A 21,542-nucleotide genomic window follows, 5' to 3' on the forward strand; every position below is an offset into this window, starting at 1 on the left:
AGATTTTATCCAGTCCTTTTTCTGTTGCTTCAAGCTGCTTTCCTTGCAGGTTTCTGGGCATACACCTTGGAAACCAGCTCTCTCACTTTGCTGATTACATCTCTCGAAAATAAAAACGAGGATGCATGAAAAACAAGTGACGAAGAGAAAGATGGTTCAATCCTTCAAGCTCAGCAAGTATGTGACCAATGCCTGGACCAGGAAAGCCCAGGGGCCCCTGAGCACAGGAAGCCAACTCTCGGTGAAGTCATGAATCATCTTTCCCTAGACCCTTGGGGTAGCCTGGCCTGAGCTGCCAGGGTCAGGGCAGGATGACCAGTGTGTTCCTGCCCCAGAAGACCCCACGTCAAAGAAAATACTAAGGTCCACACTTGTCACCCTGATCCAAACTCACCACATCATGAACTCTGCAGGGCCCATTGGAGTTGGGATGAATACATCTGTGTTCAGGGTGACCAGGGCAAAGGCCTCGGCCCTGCAGTAGCTCTGTCAAAACAAAACTCTAAGGAGGCTTCATAGGAAATGATTTAACCCAGGCTCCCTTTCAAATGTTTTTTTTGCAAAATAAGTCGAAGTAGGGCCAGCCCCAATCTAATGCACCGTGGATTTACTTTGAACGCTATGGTTGTGAAATATCATAGCCCTGCAGCTAAGGGCACAGGCGCTGGAGCCAGGCGTCCTGGGTCCAGTCTCCACTCTGCCACTTCCTTATGTGACTCTGGACAACATTTGACCTCTGCTCCTCAGTCTCCTCATTGGAAAAATGTGGATATTGACAGCACCCCTCTCATAGGTGACTGTGAGGAGTAAGTGAGATAATTCATGCGAGGGGAGCTGAGGACAGTGCCGGGCACATGGTAAGCACTCAGTGAATTTATAACATTGTCCATCATTAATATTAATGTTGACAGCCATGTCGCACAAGGCGTGCGGAAGGCACTGGAGAGCGTGGACAGGGAGATAAGGGGGTGGGGACGAGAAAGGAAGGGAGCCCAAGAGCAAGAAGCATGCCACGCCTTCGGACCTTTGTTCTGTGTCGCTACAAAGGGCAAAACTAGGTCAATGAGGAAACAGCGCCAAGAGGCAGATCTGGATTAGAATAAAGGAGGACTTTCCAACAGGCGAACCTGTCCACACAGGGGGAGCAGGAGACTTGCCGTGTGGGTGCCCAAGGGGGCCAGGGGCCTGATGTCCTGAACAGCGCAGATGGAATTTTCCTGCCCAGGAGGGTGGCCAGAGGAAGTGACCCCATGCCCTTCCCCAGACCATTCTATCCCCCTGATAAGGAGCAGATAAGTGCTGATAGCCAGGGTGTGGCCCATCAGCCTGAGGGAAGGAGGGTGGACTTTGGACAAGTCTTAATATACACGAGCTCCAGGACTTTGACTTAATGCTCTCAGAACACCAGGTGGCAGCAGTGGTGGCTGCGGTGGTTCGGAGCAGTGATGGCTCAATGAACCAAAAGTGTGTCCTCAGTACCTGCGGGGGGGCCTGGCATAGTATTTCAGAGAAAGAGTGAGATGACAGGGCTGTGGCAACAAGCTATGGACATTTTCTTGGAGAATTTAAAGAATTGGAGAATTTAAAGACAGCATCAATTACGAATGCCACGGTCACCTGGGGACACACAATACGAACTGGTCAGGCCTGCTAACTCCATAGGCTAGGACCGGGGGCTGTTCCCAGCTTCCTCTCAGGAGGTTTCAGAGTGTTCTTTACCACCGAACTTTTTATGAACACACCCCCTGACCTGGGCTTACTTGGTCTCCCAGGCTGAGCTGCTCACAGGGAAAGAAGCTGGGACCCAGAGAAGTGGGCAGGAGCAGGAAACAAGACAGAGGAAGGGGAGAATCCACTGGTTCAGAGATGGGGCACCCAGCAGGTATCCTCCATCCTGAATTGTGTTACCTTTATAAACTATAAGAACTAAAAATGTTATTTTATTAAAAAAACATTACTAGGTCATGTTAAAACTACAAAATACAAATCTGAGAAGGAAATATGAAATTCCCAAACTAAAGCTCATCTGCTATTTTCCAGGTTATGGAAACTACTAATTTATACATGTTCAACCCTGAGAACTCAAAAGCAGGTACGGAGCTGTAGGTATTAAAAGATTAAGGAAGAAAATCATGGAGGTGACACTGGGGGTGTTCTGTGTACTGATTTCATTCTCTGCCACCTGGAAACGCCTGGTAACATGTTTGAGAACCACTGTCCAGGGCGGCCAGGAGCTCACTGGGCAGGAAGACAGACACTCTCTTCTCAGTAACCCAGAGGCCCAGCCTGAGCGGCTCATTTCGGGCTCCGGAGCTGCTTGGTCGGCCGCAGCCCTGACTCTCCCCATTCCCACAGACTCGCCTGTAGTTGCAGGTTCAGTCCCCACGCATCACTGTCCTTCCCTCTCCAGTTGGCTGGCTGTCTGTGGGTAACGCCTACTGCTTCTAACGGCCAGTAATCTCTCCTCTCCCACTTGCTCCTCTCTATGCTACAGCCTCAATTTAAAACCACTAGCCTCCAGCACTGCCAAGAGGAGCCTTCTCCAGAAGCTTTCACAGTCACTCCTTCCTCAGCTCCTTCTGTCCCTCCCCGCCTCAGAAGAACTAGCAGCCAGGGCCCACCTGGCTCAGGTGTGTGCCGGGCATCAGCCCAGGGCAAGAGAGAAACGCTGGTCTCAGTGCCAGCTCTGGTCCATTCAATATCGGCTTCCCAGGGAGCCGCACAAAGAAGGATCCTGAGGGTCAGAAAAAGACCACCACAGGGGGTTACTACCCTTCTACCTGGGGGTCAGAGGACCGGGAATGCAGCACTCTTTTCCCACTGCTGTCCCAGTACAGGGCAGAGTGGTCCCCGGAACTTGGACCTCCTGTCCCTGGCCTGTACCCCTGTCCTTCATGCCCTTTGGCGTCTCCTTGAAATTTCCCCAATGATAATTCCCAGGGCTCCTCCGAAAGGACATTTACATTTTTACCTGCACTGGTGCCCACCGCTACACCATACTTCCCAAGTCACTCTGCTCTCTGGGCCTCGGCTTCCCCAACCATGGAGAGAGGTACTTGAACTAGAGGTCTCTGAAGTCTCGTCCAGCTCTCATGTGCTGTGAGAACACAGGCCCCAGAGCACCGGAGTCACGTCTTTTCATGACCTGTGTGGGCGATACTTACTCAGGGTTGGGCACAGTGAGACAGCACAGCACAGCTCCTCTGAGGGGCATGGGCCCACCATCACGGGGAGTGAGCAGCCCTGCCAGGGGTACTTAGTGCTGTGGGATGTGCGCAGTGGAGAAATAAGCATGATGGACAACGAAGAATGATTTTATTTCCCTTTGGGAACATAAGTGCACTATCCTATATTTATACACTCCGCCTCCTAATTTAGACAGTGTAGAACTTCTTCTGATCAGCACTCACTTGCCAATAATTTCCCTCTACATCTAAATGAAGAATAGGAGTCACATAAGTTCACAGACTGAATGGATGGTTGATTTACAAAGCCCTTAAAATGTGGCTGCGGGCCGATGCTGGCAACCCCGTAATTAGATATGGCATGCTCTGCGATGATTTTTTTCTGTTTTTTTTGTTTTGTTTTTTAACTGTTTTTCAGTAACTCAGTTTTCCTTTTGGGATGAGGGGAAAGATGGAATTTGTTAAAAATAAATCGAGATTTAGTGGCTTTTCAGCCTTCTGCTGCTTGCTGCTCATAATATTCTATAAATAAATGAAGCCCTGCCCTATAGTGCACTGCAAACACCCACAGACACTCAGAGCCAAATTCTTCTAATCATGACCCTGTGCCAGTTGCCAAGCTACTGCAAGGACCCACTTGAAAGGCGGCCATCTAGGCCATTTCCTGATTAAGCTGCCCGGTAGCAAGGAATTGAGGCCTGCTGCCTTGGCATCGTATCTAGTCTCAAAGAGTTGCTCAGTGTTCTTAAAATTAAACCTTTTTCTTGTGATTGGATTACAACTCAGAGGTAAGTGAAAAACTAACCACCTATCCATCCATCCATCCGCCTGGGTCACATGTGTGTTTAAGGTCCCCGGCTTCACACTTACATCAGACAGTAGAAGTGCATTCACAACAGTGTCTAACTGCACTGAGCAAATCAAGGTCAAACAAAAGTAGGTCAGCAATGAACGTGACAGGTGAGTCAGAGACAGCCTGCCCTTCTGTTCGGTGGCTTCCCTCACCAGTAGGTCTGGGTCACTGTTGCCCAATGCAGAGGCTGAAATGGTCATTTAAAATGCATACTATACCCCCGAGAGGGGCGATGCAGTTGGCACTGGGTGTCAGGCTGAGGGCTCTGTGGTTCAAATGCCAATGCACAAGTTGGGATGGTCCTGGGTGCCCTGCTTTCGCATGGCCTCCACAAGCCCTTTAAAAACCACATGCAGAGAATCAGGAGAATGCAGCATGCCAATCTCCCTGAGAGAGAAACTGCTCCCAGCAGCACCGGAGCGAAATGGGCTCTGGCCAGAAACTGATCACCCTCCCTCCGGACACGGAGGCTCCTCATTCAGTGTCAGCTCCACTGGGTGAGCAGATAGCAGCACTTCACAAGCTCACCAGGAGGCCTTCGAAAGGCCCTGGGACATGGCTCCCAGCCCCGGACCTCGAACTCAGAAAGGGGAGCCAGTTAGTGAACAAGCACCACTTAAAGGAGAACTGACATGGGCTCAGCAGTCAGATTTTCCAAATTCAAAATTGGGACCTCCCCTTAGAGGGCAGAATTCTTAATAGCAGGTGTCCTGGAAAACTTGGGGCCTAGGGGTCACAAAGCCCTGAGCCTCCCGCCAGAGGTCCCCCGCAGTGTCCAACCTAAAGTGGCCCTTCCTGTGGCTCGCACTCCACCTGAGGTTCTAGCTTCTTAACTTCTGAAATGATCCTGTTTCTTTGTGTCTCCTCTGATTAGAGTGAGCATCATGAGAGCAGGGCCCTCGCTCTGTCTGGTTCTTGGTTGTTTCCAGAGCAACTAGAATGCTGACTGGCTCAGTATTAGTCACTGGGTAAGGGAACCCATGCAAACCTCTGGAAGCACATCCTATGTACCAATCTCCCTCAATCCTCACAGCAACGTTAGGAGGAGAAATTATTCTCTCTCTTGTACAATGAGAAATCAAGGCTCAGAGAGGGTGGATGCTTTTCCAGGGCTGCACACTGAATGAGTCGATGGAGCTGAATTCCAAGCCAGGATTGAAGAGTTCTAATCCTGGCTTTGAAGTGAGCATCTGTTGCTTTTACAATTTAGAAAAAGCAAAGAAGAAAAACTCTACAGAAAAAAACACGCATCAGAAAGAGCTTTATATCAAATGATCTAATAGGTGATGGATTCAGTTCCTGTGCCCAAATTCCAAGTCCCACCTCTACCTGCGGAGGGCACTGGCGCTGGAGCCTGCAGCACAGGGAAGGATTCTCGGGGCCTCCTTTATGGAAGATTTGTTCCCGTCCTTCTGTGGGGACTCAAAGGATGTGCAGGGAGGGGATCAGCAGCGACACCCAGGATTCCTGCTGCTGTTACAAACAGCAGGCCTATTCTCTGGTTTGCTGCGAAGGCTCCAAGGAGGGGCCTACAAGCAAGTTAGAGAAGACTGGGGAGTTAAGATGCTTGGAATCTGCCTGCTCCAGACCTGTACCTTGAAAACTGGAATGAAAAAAAAGGGAAAGGGAGCACACCTTTTAAGATTAAAACTTCAAAAAAACTTTAAATGAAGAAGTAGAGATCTACATTCATCTGAATTTAGAACACTAAACCCTACTGAAGTTAAGTGTATGTATCTTCATCATCTATATGTCACAATAAAATTCCTGTTAGTCTGATATTTTGGGCCAGAAAACCCTCTCCAGTCTGCCTGCTAGATGCAGGTTATGGCTTGGATTAATGTGCAAATCAGCAGGTCGGTCTCATCAAAGTCACCAGGCCAGTTTTAATGCGAGGATACATTTCTCAAATATGGGAAAGAAATGAAAATGGCAAATCGTGTCAGTAAAACAAGTATTTTCAACTGCTACTAGGATGGCCCAGTTGCTTTCAAATACAAACATCCTAGAGAAACAGAATACCCTTCAAAGCTGTGAATGAGGAGCCACGGGAGGACAAAAGAGCATGTAAGCTAACCTTCCGGATCTGAATTTCTCAGCCAGGATCCCTGGGTGAGCTCTGGGGAAAATGCTGGGCTTATGTGCATTTTATGGAGAGAGGCTCGGTAAATTTCACCAGCTTCACAAAGTGACCCCAGAAGTCGGGGTACCCACCAGCCCTGTCTGCTGCAGCTCCTGTTTTCTCTGGAGAAGGCTGCTGATATTAACACCTACATGGGAAGCCCCCCCGGCTTTCACAGTAGACAAGGTAACAATGACAATCGGGGAAAACCATCCAAGCTCTTGCCTGAACAGCCCAGCCACAGGGAACTGCCCAGTCGATGAATGAAAAGAGGTCACTGGCTGGAAGAGACTGAAGAACTGAGCCCACTGTCCAGGTGGGAACAAATGGCACAACCAGAAAAGACCAAGAGAGCAAACTTAGGGAGCAACAGCGTGGGACAGGAGGAAGAACACAGGCTCTGGAGCCAAGCAGAGCTAGGTTCAAATCCTGGCTCCATCTAAATGCTAGTCAGGTAGCCTTGGGATGAAGATGGTGAAGGTGAAGAAAACAGCAACTACAATGAGCTATTACTTACTGACAGTACCAAGTCCAGCCTTTAGGAAACAAGCACTTATGTACTTATGAAATAACATATGTTATTTCATTTAGTTTTCATAGCAACCCTGTGAACACTATCTTATCTCTCTTTTCTAGATCTGGAGAAAGAAGGTTAAAAAGATTAATAGCATGCCCAAGGTCCACAGCTAGGTGAGATTCAAACCCAGGTCTGCTTGACTCTCAGCCCAGGCTCTTAATTAGTAAGCTTCACTGCACTGCCAAGCCTCAGCTTCCTCGTCTGTGAAAAGGATAATAATACCCCCGCAGGGTGGGAAGGATTAGACAGAACGCATGTGGAAGACTTAACACAGTACCCAGCACACAGGAAGCTCTACAGTGTAGCTATTAATGTCATTCCTACGACATCTGGACCTTTGGGAGATAGAAGGAGACGTGGGAGGTGGGCAGCTGGCTACACAGATGGTGCAGCATTTCACGTCACAGGGCTCGGCAAACAGGATTAGGAACGTTGGACCTAGGCTTAAGAGCCAGGGATGGCCTGCTCTCCCTTAGGGACAGACAGGGGACAGCTTAGCAAGATGGGTAAGAACACGTTTACTCAGAGATGAAAGGCTTTGCATCAAAACTTGGAGAGGACTGGGGATTTGGGGAAGAAGGAATAATTCAAGCTCTAGAAGAAAGTTCTCAGACAGCATGGCTATGCCTGGGCTAGGAATGTGGGCCCATTGTCGGTCTGACTCCCTGACACCCAAGAAAGGACAAGAGTTCCTGTGCATGTTTGTGATAAGGGAGATACTGAACCCCCAAGTTATCAGTAACCCCCACCTGGAACTTGAGCTGAGCCAAGGCATTCTTAAAAAAAAAAAAAAGAAGGATTTGTTAGAGTGAGTCTCCTTTGGAGCTAAATATGAAGAAATGTACCCATTGCAAGAAAGAACCAGTGGCTTATAGTGTGTAAGATCAGGGACCCACCTGCAGGAAGGAGAAGCAGACTCACTGGTATCATCGTGATGACCTTCTTAGTGAGAGACTGAACAGGGAGTCTATAAGGCAGCAGAGCCACTCCTCAGAGAGATAAACGCACTGCAGAGGATGTGACTCTTGGAGCCGACATTTGCTTGGAGAGAAAAACATCATGGAGTGCCACCAGCCTCTCCCGGACCAGCTCGTCCCCTCCTGTTTTTCTTTTAAAAGAATTGCTATGCTGATTTATTCCAGTAGGAACCAAAGATACTCAAAGGTCTTCACAACCTGTCATCGGTCCCCTCTTCTCCATCCCCACAGCTCTGCATACGGCTCGGCATCAGTTTCCTGGACCATTTTAACTGCCTCTAACTAGTTCTGCTGCGTCCTCCTACAGTCCAGCCTCCACACTGCCACCAGCTGGCTTTCTAAAATAAAAGTGCTGACCACGTCACTCACCTCCTAGAAGACGTCTATTAGATTTGCACTGCCCGTGGAATAAACACCAAAGTCTTAACTTGCATTCATTCATTCACTCATTTTCTTCATCACCAATTTAATGTTGGATGACCACCTACTGTGTGCCAGGCTCTGTTTAGGTCCTGGAGACAGAGTGGTGAATGAGACAGATAAGACCAAGGGCCTATCCTCATGGATTTACATTCCAGTGGAGAAAACAAGCAATAAAGAAGACAAATAAATATATAACATAAAATCAGGTGCTAATGAAGAAAAATAAGGGTAAGAGGACAGAGTGATGGGGTAAGGGGTGGGGTAAGGCAGTGCTTTTTAAATAGAGGAAAGACTATCTGAACATAGACCAGAATGGAGTGAAGGTTGTCAGGCAGAGATGTTGGGAAAGAGTAATCCATGCAGAGAACAGTTAAGTGCAAAGGCCCTGAGGCAAGAAAGAGGAACAGCAAGAAAGACACAGAGGCTGGAAGGGAGTAAGCAAAACAGAGAGTGCTAAGAGGTGAGACCAGAGAAATAGGAAGGACTGGCAGGCTAGGGCCAAGGAGTTCAGATTCTATTCCTAGGATGCTATGTTTTGAGCAGGGGAATGACATGATCTGTTTATTTTTTAAAAGGTTACTCTGCCTGACTGTGTGGAAGGCTGCTAGCAGTGAGGCCAGAGTGGAAGCAGGGAGACCTGCTGAGAGATGGGATGGCGGGGAGAGGGGTGGCGTCTGGATGAGGGTAGGGAGGTGTGGCAGCTTTCAAGATATACTGTGATGGAGCAGCTGTCAAGGCTGCAAACAGACAAGGTGATGAGCAAGGGAAGGAGCAGGGTCAAAGATGCCAACATTTTGGGCCTGGATAACCAGGTAAATGGTGGGGCCACAGAATGTGGGAGAGACTGGGGAGGAGCAGGTTAGGTTTTTGCCTAAGACTTCTATTTAGTTATGTCAGGTCTGGGATGCCCATTACACACAGAAGGATGGATGATGAGTGGGAAGTGGGTATGTGAGTTGGGGGGCTTGGGAGAAAGGTCCAGGGTCGTCAGTCTATAGATGACCACCAGGACGTGGCAACACAGGTCCTCCACTCCTTGGCCCCGGCTCCAGACAGGCACCCAGGGGCCCTTGCCCCTGCCCTGTGGCTCCTCCTGCCTGGCATGCTCTGCCTGGACTTCTGCAGTGTGGACTACCCCTCACCTCTTAAGATTCACTCTAAGTCACCTCTTATCTCCTGGGTCCCCAGGAGAGGGCCTAGGTCCTCTTCTCCCATGGCACCCTATGATATGTCTGGGTGACAGTACAGCCCTGTGTCACACTGTATATTTGCACCTTTCCCTCGTGAGTCTTGGGGGCAGTTGCTATGAGTCGATTCCTCTCCGTATCCCACCTCCTCACATGAGGCCTAGGCACAGCGAACATTGGCTAAGTGACTGGAGTTCCCCTCTGTGTAGAGAGACGCAAGAGAAACTATAACAAGCAACTGACTCATGCCGCAGCTGCTGTCTGCAAGAAGAGACAGGGCAAGAAGGCAGAAGCCATCAAGGAAGCACCAGCAAAGCTCAGTGAGCTGTACCCAAGCTTTGAGGAGGGCTTCCAGAAATCCGAGAGGCAAGTATCAGGGCATTGCAAGTGTAATGAACACTGCACCGAGGGAAGGTATTTTGGGTTTCTGCCACAGAAACAGCAGCAAGTCCCCAGCCAAAGCACAGAGACAGAGAGAAGGAAACCGACATTGTTCACAGGCACTCCCATCATCCAGACAGTGAGCCTGGAAACAGGTCCTACTCACCTTCCTTTACCCACACGGACAACGAGGGTCAGAGAGGTTGGAGGATGTGCCCAGGGCCACAGAGCTGGCAGGTACAGGAGCCATGATTCACACTCAGGTCTTCCTGAAACCAAGGCCTGTGTCCCTTCCAGCACACTCCACAGCCTCGCTCCATCACAGGAGCTCCAACAGCAGTGGGCAGGATGGTTAGGGAGCACCTGGGCCCCGGATCAGATCGCAGGGAGGAAATGCAGCTCCTGGTTGGGGGGATGTGGTTTGCCCACTGGTACTGGGGAGTCACCAGCAGGACGAAGCTGGAACCTCAGTCTCTGACTGGCAAACCTAACCCTTAGAGCGCTGCGCCTGCACCCTGTCATTTATTCCTTAAAGGGCAGAGACGGAGCAAAAAAAAAGATTCTAACAGTCGAACCTATCTGCTACCCTAGAAATAAAAGCGAGACAAAAGTGAAATTGTGGTTTTCATCAATTACTGCTACTGAATGATTCTGGGAGCCCTGTAATAGGGAGGAAGCTACGTGAGGAGAGCCTTCATTGCACTGAGCAGGTTACAAAACCAGCAAAATCAGGGCAAGACCCTGAGCTGGGCAGCAGAGGATGATGGGAAAAGAACCTGAGAGCAGAACTGTGGCTCTCCACGCTTGTGTAATAGTCAGTATATTTAACTCTCTAAGCCTCAGTCTCCCCATCTGTAATAAAGAACTAATAGTCAAAAAAAAAAAAAAAAAGAACTAAATGTTGAATGGCTGGTAGTTCGTTCACTGCTGAGAAGGCAAAAGAACTTATTCATGCTGTAGAAAAAAGGAACAGAAAAAAAAATGCCAAAGCTTTTGTAAAACTTAGCAGAGTGAAATAGCATCATCCTCTGAAGATCTACTAAAGCATAAAGAAATTCTTTAAGAAACTGTGAGTAGCTGAGTATCTTAAGCTATGGCAGGAAGGAGAGACAGAATGAGAGGGAAAAGGAACAAAAGGGAAAAGAGAGAGAAGATGGATTTGAATATATAGCTGCATTGTTAAGTCAACAGAAGCTCACATACACATATATACAAAATAATGTAACTTTATTACTAATGGATAGAATTGCCTATTAAGTATGTATAGCCTTATCATCTCCATTGAACTCCTATTCATCCCTCAATACCCTACCTGTTTGAAGCCTTCTGCCACCCCATTCCACCTAAAGGTTATTTAATCTTTCCTCCATTAACTGATTCTTTTTATTGCACAAATTACACTGTGTCTGCTCTGTATTTGCTTGTCCCCTACCAAATAGTGAGCTCCTAGGAGTACACACTGTTTATGATTCATCTTTAGGCCCATGTGGTGGCCTTGCCCTGGCTCCAGGATCCCCAGCCAGCAGCCACTAGTTTGGAGCATCCCCAGGGGAGAACCTTCTTTCTATGGCAGGAAAATGAGAGAGGACTCACATTTATAAAGTGTCTATTCTACGCTGAACATCTGAAAGGCACCTTTCAAATCTTAATTCATGTATCTCTCAAAATGCCCCTATGAGAGAATCATTATCCCCATTTTTATAAAAGAGAATACTGAGGCTCAGAGAGGTGAGGTCAACAGCCAAAAGCGCGCAGTGCTAGTGGTAAAAGTGATGGATTTGAACTGGGTCTATCTGACTCCAGATCCCTGTTTTCACTAGACCAGATTACCCTGCACGGATCTAATAAAGCTGAGGGAATCTTGGAAGGATAAGTGGTCTGGGCATCAAATCTACCTGCAGGCTCAGAAGTAGGGTTGGCGCTAAGGAGCTTTGGCCAGTACAGGAGAACCTGTTAGCAAAAGCCTGACACCAGGTCAAAGAGGCAGAGAGGAGTTCTCTGCAGAAGATGGAATTCAAAATTTCACATGCAGTTAGCAGGTGAGAAGCTGACCATCTCCAGAGACCTGTTCTCTTTAAGGAGAAGGAAGTATAGTCTGGATCCGCAGTTCTCAACCATGTGTGATCACTTCAGGCCCCTGGTCAAGAATTCATAGATCCTTCCCAAGGGCTAAGGAAACATTTGAGGACATGACCATAAATGTAAGCACTGCTGGGAGAAAGCTGTGGACAGAAGTGACCACAGGAAGTCTGGGCATGTCACTTTCCCTTTCCTTTCTCCACCTCCCAGCTCAGTAAAGGAAACTTCCATGGTGTCCTGTAGGCAAAGAGCTACTTCTTGACCTCACAGGGATCTGATTCCACCATATTTGGAGTCAGAAGATCTGCATCCAGTGCACTGACCCTTCCTGGCTGTGTGACACTCACTAGATCAGACCTTTGGGCCCAAGTGTTTCCATATATAAATGGGGGAACAAGGGAGGGCCTGCTTCACAGGGAGGTCGTAGGGACGCTATAAGCCAATACATGCGGGAAGAACCTGTCAATGTAAAGGAAGAAAAGAAGAAAAAAAGAGCCTGTCATATATAAGGAGGGGTGCTGGGAATCCATGGGTTCCTCACCACATCACCTGCCGTCTCCCCCTCCCCAAGGCCTGGCACTCCCTGGTATAGCCTGTTTAAATGCTAACCTGACCTTTGTACAGGGCTCAGCCCTTGGTAGGAAAGACAAGGCGACCCTGGTAGAGTCATGGAAAAGGAAGCTGTGATTTGGCTGTTATTCTTCCAAAGGCTGCCTGGCACAACTGAAATCCTCAAGTAAGTATTTAATAATTAAATTGGTTACAACAGTTTGGGAACATTTTTGTCACCTTGCAGGACAAGAACCATCACCAAAATCATAGTATGAAAATCTTTTAATTAAACCTGCAGACATATATTTCGAATGCTTTTCTAAGACAAATGTGTCATTTTGATGGCATCTTTGTGAGTTTTTAAAGTTTACTTTACTCATGCATGGTTAAGCAAAAGCTAGATTATTAAAGCCATAATTGGATACTCTTGGGAGGTGCATGAATTGGTACAGCCTCTTTGGAAGACAATTAGGCAATATTGATTCAAATTTTCAAAGCAAACTATTTAAGCCCCAACTCCCACTTCCAGGTGTCTATACCACAGAAAATCTCATACCAAAGTTCACAGGTGGGTGTAACAATTTCCCCAGCAGCAGTGGTTGCACTGGCAAATATCAGCAACAACCTGGCTGTCTACCAATCCAGGGATGATTAAATGTATTTAAAATGCACCCATACCACGGAGTACAATTGTTAAACATAATAAGGTACATTTATCTGTACATATTGACTTGAAAAGAAAGGCATTACTAATTGACAGTTGGCTAAAAAAATAAAAGCTGCAGAACTATATGCATAGAGAAATTCTATTTCTACAAATAAAACAAAAAAGCATGTAGGTTAGGGTAAGGGCAAGGAAGGTGGGTGCTGGGGGATACAAACTAATGGAAAAGTCTAAGGTTATACCCAACAAAGTCTCAAAAGTGCCTCTCTTGAGGGAAGGTGGGGGGTGGGGGGAGGCGTGGGTCACAGAAGTTAAGTTAATGCACTTCAGTGTCTGAATTTGTTATGAGTGTATACTTTCATGATGGCAAAAACAAAAAAAATGAAAAGCTCATAGAATAATAATAATTTTAAAAATTGCTCCCCTAAAGTAAACACCGTGGGACACAGCACCTCCTCTCTCATCCCTGCATGTGGCCACCAGTCCTGTGAGTGCTCACTGGCCGGGAGTGGGCATGGGCTTGCCCGAGAAGAGACTACAAGATGGGGATGGTCTCCAGTACTGAGAATCTCCAACTCCTCTCCTCTTTCAATAAGAGTTCTGCCAAATTACAACTATTTCAAAGAGATGGCTAATAAAAAGCACTAAGTAGCTTTAATTGCTCAAATTTACAACATCATAAACTACTGAATTACAGCAGGTCATTTGTTTTCAACCTCCCTTAAATAGGGAAAATCAAAAGTTATATTCTGCAATAGCCAGCATTTTACGTTGACTTATAAGTCTTGCTGAAGACTTCTTAAAAACTGTTAATGAGGAAACCCCACAGGGAAGAGAGAAGGTGACTCTGTTAAACCCAAAAGAGCCTAAACAAAACTACAGCATGGGGTTATCATAAAAATGACAACTTCACTTAGTGGGTGAAATAATCTTCCTTTCTATGGTCAGAGTTGCTGGTGAAAAGAATTCTGAATTGACGCAGTGTCTGGAGTTGGTTACGTTTAGCACAGACTAGAATCTCCACTAGCTGCAGGTCGTGTACCGGTACGGGGGGAGCAGGGCCAGGGAAGCGAGAAATGAGTCCCCATAAGAGGCACTGCCACATTTCAGCGCCGCCACGAGGGAAGATGGACCCAACACTGCTAGACCTTCGCATTTTCGTGACGAGCTGGAAATCCAGATCTCTAGACAAAACCTACCAATTTTTAAATGTTAGCCACTAATGTAGAAGTTTTCAAACATTGTGAGCACTGAAAGAAACACATCTGCAGGCCAGATGCAGCCAGTGAGTAGAGAATCTTCAACCTCTGCCTAAAAGTATCCATATTTTTTAAGATTGTTGTAATCTATGTTCGATTTTATTTTGGGAAGGATGGGAAGAGGCAGGGTAATGGGATGGGATGGAGATAAACACAACAGAGGCAAGCACTTGATGTTAAGAAAATATTTCTAACATACTTGAGAAAACAATAGTAGTTGTCTATGTCAAATTCTGAATAAATTGCTTAAATTTACTCAGCTATTCTAGGCACAAAACTCTGATAGAATTTCTTAAGCAAATTCTTGGGAATCTGTTCCAAGCAAATGCCCACAGTTTATTGTCAATTAACTTACAAGAACTTACTAGGCCACATGTACTATCACAAAAAAATTTGATAATACCACCAGCAAGCACAGAATTGCTCCTGCGTGCCAGGTGCCACTCAGGTGTTTGGCACCTGGGATCACCAGTGTGGTCACAGAGCCCTGGGCAAGATTCCAATAAAGGCCTGTCTGACAAATCTCCCTCCAAAACAAAAAACAAAAATAACAAGGAACTAGACTCAACACCATACAATTGTGCTCAGTCATTTTTCTCAAAGCCCAAACAATAAGATGTATTTGTGCTAATAACATCCGCACACAATCGGCAGTTCACAAGTGCTTTTCCTACATACCATCTCACTCCTCACAGCCTTTACCTGCCTTTTAGACTTTGTATCTTGTCCAAAGTCTTCTTGCAGTTATTGACAATACTACTTTAAAAACAACACTAAAATGATAACAGATATTTGGCATTTTCTACATGCTGGGTATAGTGTGAAGCATAGTTTCATTTCACCTTCTCAAGAACCTCATAGAGATGATTACTATGATCACTGACCCATTTTATAAGTGAGAAAACTGTGGCTTGGAGAGCTCGGTTTGTCTTAAGCTTCACCACTAGCAGGAACAGAGCTGATATTGTGAAGCAGGTCTGCCTCCAGGGCTGAGAACAGTGTGCTGGGTGCCAGCGGCCCAGAGGCCATCTGTCTGTCCACTGTAAGCTGATCTCAGTTTGTTGCCAGCAAATGTACCCAAGGCGTGGCTAAGGTCCTCCTGCTTCCCCTACCCTGCCCATGCCCACTTTCTCCACTTGGTCAGAAGACATTTTTTATTTTTTATTTTTTCCCACTCAAAACCAGTGTGAGTCACTTGGAGCTCAGCCAGCCTGGCCCTGGAGGCCTGGTGAGGTGTGCCTGGGGGACTGGGCTTCCCTGCTGCCAGCAGAGTAGCATGGTACCGTGCCAGCCTGCTGGGGTCTAGATGGCGCTTTCACATCACTGCTGTCTGAATGAGGTCTGGGAAGGGGACCCTGATAGTCACAGCAACCCTGCAAAATGGTCACCGAGGTACCAAAGTGGGGGTCAGGGAGAGGGGAGGCGCCTTTGGCTAGAGAGGAGGAAAGATCTATTTGGCCAACAGCTCTGTAATATCTACTATTCAAAGCCCCATATTGGGCCCCTGAAAGAGGGAGACATGGTCTCTAGCGTGCACAAGGATAAATCATGTATGTAAAAACACTGAGCAAGAAATACACACACACCCATACACACTCACCAGCACAGGCATGCACATTCATTCTCAGAATCACAAGCAGCTGCTCTTAGGGTAACAACTTCTGTCCTCTTACCTCCTCTGTAGCCCACTCAGTCCTGACTATACAGGGGGCTGCCCTGCCACAGAGGCCACACCAGGGCTGATCCCAGTCAACTCTGGAAGGACGAAGAGGGCAGGCACAGAGGTCAGGACAGCCCGGGGTGGTCAGAGCCATCCCTAGAGTGTGTGCAGGTCCAGAGGAGCAGAGGAAGGGTGCAGGCTGTGTCCAGAGGGAAGAAAAGGGTCCCCCTCCTTACACAAGGATGAGGATGGGTTTGCAGGTGGAGGAAAGACAAAGGCAGCCAGTCCAGCACAGACGCTTCCTCAGCACTGCTGGCTCTGACATGAACACGGAAGAGAGGGTGCAGGCTAAACTGTAGGGGGCCCGAGGAAGCCCCTTTCACATTCACAGCCCAGACTCTGGTGATGCAAGGGGCCAGGAGAACCAGCAGGTGAGCCGCCGTCTGGGCGGGCAGGCTGTCTGTCAATTCAGTGTTGAGGTCATGCTCCTGTCGACCTGGAGGTGACGGGGCTGCCAGTGGGAGAATGAACACTCATTCATCTATAACCACACAGGTAAATGTAAGACGGCCTCTGGGATGAGAGGGAGGATGGGCTGCTGAATGCCAGGTAGAGGGGCCCATGAAGCACAGCAGAGTGGGTAGGAGCACAGCCCTGGGTGGGTGCCCAGGGGCAAACCCTGCTCGCACGCCCCCAGCTGATCTGGGCCTTGTCTCTTGGAAAGGGATCTTTGGGGTAATAATAACCCTGACCTCAGCCAATGCCTACTGAGGCCTTAACACTAGGCGGTGACCCACCGAAGCACTGTGACGGGGCCTGCCCCACGGTGAGCAGGCAGTAAGCAGCATGAAGTGATAAAGTTAATGGTGATGAGAAGACCTGGGTTTCTTATCGAGGAGGTCAGGGAAGGAAGGCTTCCCATGAAGAGACAAATCAGCTGCTATCCGAAGGGTGGATGGGCATAAACCAGGCAAAACAGAAGGAAAATGAACTCCATGCAAGGGAACGGCTCCTGGGAAGTCCCTGAAAGGTGAGCAGCGGCAGCAGCAGCAGTCTTCCCAGGCAAGGAACGCAGCCCCAGGGGCCCCTGGAGCACGCTGGCCAGCAGGATACCTCTCAGATGAGAACGGCTTCTTCCAGGAATCTTCTTCCCAGATCACTACGAAGAAAAGCTGCGTTCTCAGCACAATGTCCCAGGTCTGGGGCAGAACGAGGAAGGGAAGGAGAGGCAACAGTGTCAAGCTGAAAGCCCCACATGAAAACGTGAGAAGGTGCAGGTCAGTGCCTAGGTGCACTGATGCAGCTGCTGCATGGAACACAGACACGGACCTGGCACCCCTGGGCTCAGAGCCTCTTCCTATTTGCTACTCCTTGTATTCACTGAGGACTTGACAAGGCTCCAAATGAAGATAAAGATGCTGTCAGGCACCTCCAAAAGGACCACTAGCTATCTTCATCCCCCAGCCAGAAGAGCACTCTCAGCTGGACTATGCGAGGAAAAAGCTGTCAGCAGTTAGCAAGAATCATTATTTTGGCTAATTTAGGAAATTTGGGATTCATCCAGGAAGCTGGGTGGACCTCATTCCTGAGCATTCCTTAATGGACTATTTTTCATTTTGAATTGCTTTACTATCCCATCAACAACCAGAGTTAAAAATAAAAAAGTAAGAGGCAAAGAGTATAGAGAAGTTACATTCCCAAGGCCACAACACGCTGGGAGACACAGAAGGCGGCCACAGACCCAGGCCCACAACAAAGGGGAGGCCCTACTCAACACAATAGCCAATGAACCTCCAATTTCAAATACATCTGATCACGCTATAAATCTGTTGTTTGGCTGCACAAATAGACTTTGCTATCCTCCCTCTTTCAACAAACACTTCCTGAGCCAGGTACACTGCTGGCACCGAGATCCCAGAGATTTTGTGTGTGTGTGTGTGTGTGTGTGTGCACGCACATGCATGCCCCACCCTTAAGGAGCTCAGTTTACTGAGCATAACAGATATTAAATCAACACTCAGGCTGATAAGTGCTTTGGGAAAGAGAGCAAATGCAGTGTTCTGGGAGCCAGCAGGAAGGTCATCTCCAGGTCACAGAGAAGTGCAGGGAGGGGAAGGAAGGTGTCCAGAAGAGCAGAAACCTGAGCTAAGTTACCAAAATGGGGAGCAGGGGGTGGGTCATTCCCAGGAAAGGGCCCAGCTCTGGCAAAGGCACCAAGAGGTGATGGCCGTTGGGAGGTTGGGCTGAAGCTAGAAAGACAGGTTAGGGAAAAAGTGAATCAGGGAAGGTGGCCAAAGGCCAGACTCTGAACAGACTGCAGGCCCGCACGTGGGGCTCAGGTTTTATTCTATAAGCAATGAGGGGTTCTTGGAGTTGTAAGTAGAAGAAGGCATGACAGATGTGCGAGACAGAAACATCACGCTGCCAGGAACGCAGGGGTGGAATGAGGGAGGACAAAAGTGGACACAGGGAGAATAATGACAAGGCCACTGAAACGATCCCAACGAGAAGTCCTAAATGAAGGGGTAGGGAGGGAGGAGAATGGAGGGAGTGACAAACTAGAAGATGGTCTCTTCCGGATGAGGTAACCAATGGAAGATGACAGCTGAGGGAAAGGACAAAGCCAAGGGCAACTCCTGCAGTCAAAACAACTGAAGGGGTGTCATCCCACCCAAGGCAGGCACCCTGGGGAGATGGACACATTTGGTACCAGGCAAGGGCTGAGTTGGATGTGCCCACGTGTGGGACAGCAGCCAGGAGGGAGGGCTGGGAGGGGGCTCTGGGCTGGACATGCAGACCTGGGTGACTTCAGGACAGAGGTGAGCATGGATGAGCTCACCCGGGGAGAATACTTGGACTGACCTGAAAGGGATCAGGCAAAACCTTATTAAGCTAGAGACAGAGAAAAGAGAATCAGCGCAGCGGTGTGAGAGGGACCACTTCACCCCGCCAGAGACACGAGGCCCCTCTGGCCCCAGGAGGGAGCTCTTGCTGTGGGGAGCAGTTAGCTAGGTGTTAGCAACCACGGCCAAGCAAAAGCATCACCACGGGGTATGGGCAGCTCTGCTGACGTATCTGTGGTCACCCCAAAGAGCATTATTACGACTTTTTCCAGAGCATTTATCCTACCTGCCTGACCTTAGACTGCACATCTCATCCATCTACTCTGTCTCCCCGGCTAGCACGTCTGCCTCATGAGGACAGAACCTGTCCTGTGTCACCTCTGTAACTGCGGTGCTGAGAGCAGTGCCTGGCACACAAAGGTTGAGCTCCTGTCCCAGGTGGCCCAGCTCGCAAGAAGCAACAAATATTTAGTGAGCACATGCTACATGCCTGACACCAGGGTGGGTGCTGGGGGACAGGGAGAAACAAGACAAAATAGGACCCTGTCCTTGGAGCCTGAAGTTGGAGTTAGACAGAGAGAAATACAAGTATTTAAACAAAAAGCAGATTGTTTAACTGCCGTAGAGCCAGGACTGGAATCTGACTGTCATGCCTTCTAGTGAGATTTCCTTTCCAAGCCCAAGACTGTCATCTTCTCCAACTAAAGGAAAATGTTAGCTGGGGGAACAGTTAAAGCAAGTGTTTGGTCTTAGTCTCTTCCAGAGATCCTACACTTCATCCACCCTTTTAAGAGACTCCTAAGAAGTGGAACCACACACCATAGGCTCTGAATATTTAACCTTAAGAGCTCATTCTGTGTCTAGTCCTTATACGTGAGCAGGAGGAGAAATCTGAGACTTAGTGGGGAGAAAACAAAAAGCAACATAAACCAGGGGTCAGATAGATCAAGGTTCAAATCCCTTGTAACCTTGGGCAAGCTACTCAACCTCTCTGCGACCTGATTTCCTGATTGCTGAAGAGGGAACACTAACTTGCCTGTCGTAGGCTGTTGCAAAGATGAAAGCCAACGATACCTGTGGAGCACTCAGCACTGTGCCTGGTACACAGTAGGAGTTCATAAAACAGGGGCTCCAAACCAGTTCCACCTGTTGCTCTTATGACTCAGTCTCTAACTGTTATATTCATGAAAACCTAGCCAAAAACTACTCAGAATTCAAACCAAAGAACACACACTCCAAATACTCAGAGCTTACACTGATATCTAGTTAAGTGACTTGAGGAAAGATCTCAAATTCTCACACTTGGGCAGACCCTGCAGTAAGGAGTTCCACTTCAATTTCTTACTCTCCCCTACCATCTCCTCCAATTCAAGCAAATGCAACTAGTTCCCCAGCAGATCACATCTTGTCTCATGGCAAGAGGCCAAACATGGGCTGGATTCCGTTGGTGCAAGTTTGGGCAGAGCTCTGAACACCACACCTCAAAGAACGCACAAGAGCACAATCGCCAGCCTGAGGTACACACAGACTCCCAGACACAGCTTGGCTCCGGAGAAGGACTTGAGAACCGGTCACAGCACGCTTTGCTTGCCTCAAAGCTAAAGAAAAGGTTATTTTGGCATGCAGATGCTGAAATCTCTGTGTCTCCCTCCTTTTACTACCTAAACTCTCCATAAGTGGTCTATTTCACTAACGTCTCCAATTCTTTATCCCTCATTTATGTCTGACCTCATGCAACCTGGCCTCCTCCCCCCTTCCCGTCTCATGGCATCACATTCCTCAAGGTTGGCCATAACTACCTCATCACCGATTTGGCAGCCTCCCCTCAGGTCCCTTCTCCCTGGTCTCTGCTGCCCCATCTTCTTCTCTTCCTGGGACTCTCTCTTCCTGGGACTCTCTCCTCCTTGGCCTCTGCTTCTCTTCCACCCTCTGCTTCCCATCCCAGAATTACACACATTCCCCAAGGCTCGGCCCTCTGCTCATCATGGGGAGAACTTAATCCTATGGCTTCTGCTCTGCGTCTCCAGGCCTACCTTTCTCAGTTCAGGCTTCAGCCCCACATTTCCAACTGTCTACTGGACAGTTCCTGTTGATGAACCACTGCCATCTCGAAGTCAGTGTATCTAAAACTGGATGCATCTACTCCCCTTCTACCTACATTTCTGCCAATGGCACCATTGTGAACGTTCACTCAAGTTTAAATTTTCTTTTTCTTTGGCTCTTAAAGTTTAAGAAGACCGTTAAGTCCTACAGTTCCCCCTTCACAATATCTCTCCTATGGGTCCTTGGCTCCATTTTAACCACTGTTAACCACGTGACCTCATGCCTGGATTGCTGCTGCTGCCTTTAAGCAGGGCCCGTGCCTCTTGTCCAGCTATCAGATGAATGTCCCTAACATATTACTTCTGCCATGTCACTTCTTTGCCCAAAATAACTTCCATGGCTTCCCACTGCCTTCAGGACAACGTCCAAGTGCCTCAGCCCAGCATTCAGGGTCTAGAAAAGGAGTGGGCAAACCACAGCCCACAGGCCAAATCCAGCCCACCACCTGTTTCTGCAAATAAAGCTTTACTGGAACACAGCCACACCCATCATTTACATATTATCTGTGGCTGCTTGCAGGCTACAGTGGTGGAGAGACCGAGCGGCCTATGAAGCCAAAATTATTTACCGTCTGATCCTTTACAGAAAGAAAAGGTTTGCTAACCCTGGTCTAGAATAGTCAACAGCAAATCCTGCCAAAATTCTTGCCCATTACTCCTTTTGGGTTAAGTTTTGCT

General features: G+C 48.2%; 1 protein-coding gene across 6 annotated transcripts in view; it reads right to left on the reverse strand.

The window, feature by feature from the left end:
• ARNTL (aryl hydrocarbon receptor nuclear translocator like) overlaps positions 1-21,542 on the reverse strand; it is a 97,093-nt gene that overhangs the window by 44,704 nt on the left and 30,847 nt on the right. The window lies entirely within an intron of this gene.

This window comes from Camelus ferus, chromosome 10, assembly GCF_009834535.1.
Source record: "Camelus ferus isolate YT-003-E chromosome 10, BCGSAC_Cfer_1.0, whole genome shotgun sequence".
NCBI lineage: Eukaryota > Metazoa > Chordata > Mammalia > Artiodactyla > Camelidae > Camelus > Camelus ferus.